Source organism: Arachis stenosperma, chromosome 4 (assembly GCF_014773155.1).
Source record: "Arachis stenosperma cultivar V10309 chromosome 4, arast.V10309.gnm1.PFL2, whole genome shotgun sequence".
Classification (NCBI taxonomy): Eukaryota; Viridiplantae; Streptophyta; class Magnoliopsida; order Fabales; family Fabaceae; genus Arachis; species Arachis stenosperma.
In genome coordinates this window covers 44,626,617-44,631,513 of record NC_080380.1, presented here as the reverse complement: position 1 = coordinate 44,631,513, position 4,897 = coordinate 44,626,617, and the positions used below count along the sequence as shown (strand labels likewise).

The window sequence follows — 4,897 nt, the reverse complement described above, 5'->3', positions numbered from 1 at the left end:
GAGGAATCTGGCATACTTTGGAACTTGTTGGATGGCTTAAAAAAGAACGGTAACTTCCACATTCTTAAAAATCTCCACCATATTGGGGTTAAGGTCTTCATGCTTCTTAGCCTTTTTGGTCAATGTTGGAAAAGAAATTGGCATAGGCTCTTCAAGAGGATTCTTCCTTTTGGGCTCCTTGACCTCTAATAGTTCCTCCTCACCTTTTGCAATATTTTTCTCCTCATCTCCCACTACTTCCACTTCTTCTCCCATTTCTTCATTGTGGGGCTCCTTGCTCAAACTTGTAGGCTCAAGACCAACTTCATCTAACTTGATACCACTCCTAAGGGTGATAGCATTAATGATGCTTCCCTCTGGGTTTAGTTGGGGTTGAGAAGGTAGACCGCTAGAGGTAGAAGCTTGATGGACATTTTGAGTAGTTGAAGGAGAAAGAGTCAAATGGGATAAAGCTTTGGCAATGGTTGCCATGTACGTTTCGTACTTCTTATGAAACTCCCTTTGCTCTTGCATGAAGTTTTGAAGTGCATCATTCATATAAGGTTGACTTGGAGAAGGAGGTTGATTATTTTGAGTGAGGTTAGGCCTAGTGTGTAGCTATTGATATCTTGCTTGATGTTGAATATGTGGTTGTTGATTGGGTTGGGCATGAGGTGGACATTGTGGTTGATATGGTGGGTAGTGAGGTTGTGGTGGTTGATGATAAGGTTGTTGGCCTTGGGAGGGTTGGTGATAATAGACTTGTTGGTTGGAATAAGCTTGAGCTTGAGATGGTTGATTCCACCTTTGATGGGAGTTGTCTCTTCATCCTTGACTTTGGTTCCCTCTATAGTGATGAGATCCTTGGTTCCCTTGATTGTAATTGGACCTTTGTGGGTAAGGATTTGTCACTGCCAATGTGTTGTCCTCTTGGATTTGAGGATACTCATCGGTCTAGTGACCGTTGCAAGCACAAATACCACAAGATCTAGGAGGTCCTTTAATTCTAGGAGGTTGGGGTGGAGGAGATAGCAACATTTGTGAAATTTGTTAGCCTTGAGTGATTTATCTTAAGAAGATCGTCATCTCACCAAGCGTCTTAGTCAAGATAGCATCACCGGAAGGTGAGACTTCACTTATAGCCTTTGGTTGGGGATTTCTTGTCCTTAAATGTTGAGTAAAATCCACCAAGTCCGCAATAACTTCCCAAGCTTCTTCAGCGGTCTTGTTCTTAATGAGAGATCCTCCACTTGAGGCATCAAGAAGGAGCTTGTCTTAAGGGATCATCCCTTGGAAAAAATAACTTATGAGCACTAATTCATCAATGCGGTGGTGAGGACAAGCTTCCAACAACTTTTTAAACCTTTCCCAATATTCATAAAGGGTCTCTTCATCTCTTTGCATGATGCAAGAGATTTCTTTCCTTAGACGATCCGTCTTTTGAGGTGGGTAAAACTTCTTAAGAAACTCCTTGTGTAGCAAATCCCAGTTAGAAATTACCTCGTCAGGTTGGTTGTAAAACCATTCTTTTGCCTTTCCCTCTAGGGAGAAAGGGAAAGCGAAAACCATGACCGCTATCTCATCTAAGCCATGTCTTTTTGCAGTAGAGCACATAACTTGAAAATCTTCCAAGTGCTTAAGAGGGTATTCTCCCGGTAACCCATTATATTTGAAAGCATGTTGATCATACTCGTCTTGAGCTCAAAGTTGGCATCTAAATCCGGGTACCGAACTTGTACAGGTTGTAAGGTGATGTCCGGGGCTCCGGCCTCCTTTAAAGTAATTTGCCGAGGTGGCTCTGCCATATTGTTGTCACCTAATTCACTCAAAAAAATTTCAACACTTGCAACAGAAGAATACAAGGTTCCCTCGTTAAGTGAAGAATGAGGATCACGGTTAGAAGGTGATGGTGAATTGGTTTGCTCTTCAAGAGAGTCCAATTCACTATCCACAAATGCTAGCCGGCGCCGAGCTTGCCAAAGATGTGTTAAAGCCCTTTCTCTTTCAGGGTCAAAAGGGGACAAGCTCGGGTCTGGAAGTGACCGTATCATTCAATTGAGGAATCAATGAAAACCTGCAATTACCAAAAGCAAAACAAGAATAAGAGAATAAACGAAAACAACCTAAAAGTCAATAACTACTAAAACTATTTAGATAGAGGCGCCAACTACCAATTAGTGTCAAGTAACAAACAAAGATCAAGTATTCACACTATTCACATATTCACAATATCCAAAACTATAGCACTCATTGCACTTAGATCCCCGGTAACGGCGCCAAAAACATGGTATAAGAATTATTGTCAGTTTAGAATTTCACAAAAATATAGAATCTCGTTGCAAGCATAGTATAGACCAATAATTAACTCTCCACCAAAGTTTAGAAGGCAAATTGTCACTATTCAAAACAAATATAAACTGGGAGTTTTAATTCCCGGGTCGTCTCCCAAGGACTAGTGATCAATGAGTGCGTAAATTCGATTGTGAAGGCAAACAAGATTTTCAATGAAGAGATAAAAAATTAAATGAATAAAAGAACATTCAAAATTGCAAGTAATGAACTAATAAAGGAATTAAAGAACTAGCTACGTAATACAAACAAGTAAGATATAAAAAGTGATTGATGTATATATGTGTGTGTGTATGATTCAAAGCACAAATGGAAACTTGGCTTGGGATGAGCTATGGGATCCTTTCCGTGTTGCAACCACAACTATGACAATTGTAATGAATTAATCTCACTTAGTTAACCCTTACATCGAAGAGTAGGTCAAGTGAGAATAGTTGTTCTTAATTCACAAATCCTAACTCACTTTCTAATTACCTTAGCAACAAGTTAGTGTTAGTGGAAACAAGAACAATTAACAATCCAAGAATTATCACTAAATGTTGGACATTACAATTCTAGGAACCCATATGCTCATTTTCCCCAAGCCAAGAGGTGCAAATTTAGCCCATAATCAAAATTGACATTTCCACAAACACTTGGTGGGCATAAACACAATTCATGACAAAATTGAGAAAATGCTTGAAATTATGAGTAACAATTAATCAAAAGCAACAATAGCAACTCAACCAAGTATATAACAATCATCAATCATCAAAATCATCAACAAGAGATCAAAATTTCAAAAAGCATATATATTAACACTATGACTTTAACTACAAGAAAGAGTATCAAAATTGCTACTATAAAAAGTAGTAATTAAGAGATACTTACAATGGAGGCTAGCACAAATGCAAGATCAAAAATGAAAAATGGCACTTAAAATGTAAAATCCTAATAGAACCCTAATGGTGTTGAGAGAAAATTTAAAGAAAAACTAAACCTAAAGCCTCCTACTCTATCTACAAACTACTCCTAATGATATGCTATGATTCTTCAATGTTTGCCCCTTGCAATATGAGCTATGGCCATCAGAATTGGGCCTCCAATCCCTCAAAAACTTGAGTCATGTGCGTTTTTAATAAAGGCATGTGCGGGTACTTGTGCGTACGCACAGATGTGTGCACACGCACACTTGGCCAAAATCTCAGGTTGTGCATACGCACAAAAGGCTGTGCACACGCACACTTCGTGATACTTTGGATGATCGTGTGACATGTAAGATGCTGTGCTTTCGCACACTTTGCTCTGCTCTGCTACCTGTGCGTACGAACAAGAGGTTATGTGAACGCACACATCATTTTGATCTTCTCCTTTGTTTCTTCATGCTTCCTCCTCCTTGCATGCTTCTCTTCCATTCTCACCAAGCCATTCCTACCTTATACTGTTATACATATGAAATCACTCACAAACAACATCAAGGTATCAAATGGAAGGCAAATGGAATAAAATAGACTAAATTAAGCACAAAATAGCATGTTTTCATAATCAAGCATAATTTAGGAGGAAAGCTCAAAAGCATGCTATTTAAGGGAATAAATGTAGGTTTATATGATGAAATCCTCTCGATTCTAACAAAAAATTATCGTCAAATCTGGATTCATCAAGGTACCTCATCCTCGTCTCCAGTCGGTTTGGGTGGGGTGGATGGACCTGAATGATCAGGGGATACAGCTGCAATTGCTGAGGGAGGAGTGTCACTGGTGGACGAAATTGTGATACTCACAATACTGTATTCTTTATTTTATATGGAATTATTCTTGTGGCTCTTTGCTATGTGTGGACACAACTCCATTCAACTTAACCAGCAAGTGCACTGGGTCATCCAAGTAATACCTTACGTGAGTAAGGGTCGATCCCACAGAGATTGTTGGTATGAAGCAAGCTATGGTCACCTTGTAAATCTCAGTCAGGAGGATAAAATTATGGAATTTAGAAAATCAAATATAATTAATAAAAAGGGATAGAAATACTTATGTGAATCAATAGTGGGAATTTCAGATAGGTGTATGGAGATGCTGTGTTCCTCTTGAAACTCTACTTCACTACTCACTCTTCCTTCAATCCTTCTTACTCCTTTCCATGGCAAGCTGTATGTAGGGCATCACTATCATCAATGGCTACTTTTAATCCTCTCGGGAAAATGGTCCTATGCGCTATCACTGCACGGCTAATCGTCTGGAGGCATCACCCTTGGTTGATATCTACATCCCATCCTCTCAGTGAAAATGGTCCAAATGCTCTGTCACAGCACGGCTAATCATCTGTCGGTTCTCAATCAGGTTGGAGTAGAATCCATTGATTCTTTTGCGTCTGTCACTAACGCCCAGCCTTCAGGAGTTTGAAGCTCGTCACAGTCATTCAATACAGGAATCCTACTCGGAATACCACAGACAAGGTTAGACTTTCCGGATTCCCAGGATCCTACTCGGAATACCACAGAAAAGGTTAGACTTTCCAGATCCTCATGAATGCCGCCTTCTATCTAGCTTATACCACGAAGATTCTGTTGGGGAATCTAAGAGATATGCGC

At 39.6% G+C, this 4,897-nt stretch overlaps 1 non-coding gene across 1 annotated transcript; it reads left to right on the top strand.

Moving 5' to 3' along the window:
• Positions 1 to 1,303: 1,303 nt before the first annotated feature.
• LOC130978520 (small nucleolar RNA R71) lies at positions 1,304 to 1,410 on the top strand. The gene has a single exon (XR_009086147.1). It is a non-coding gene; the product is annotated as a small nucleolar RNA R71 (small nucleolar RNA).
• The last annotated feature ends 3,487 nt before the right edge of the window (positions 1,411 to 4,897 follow it).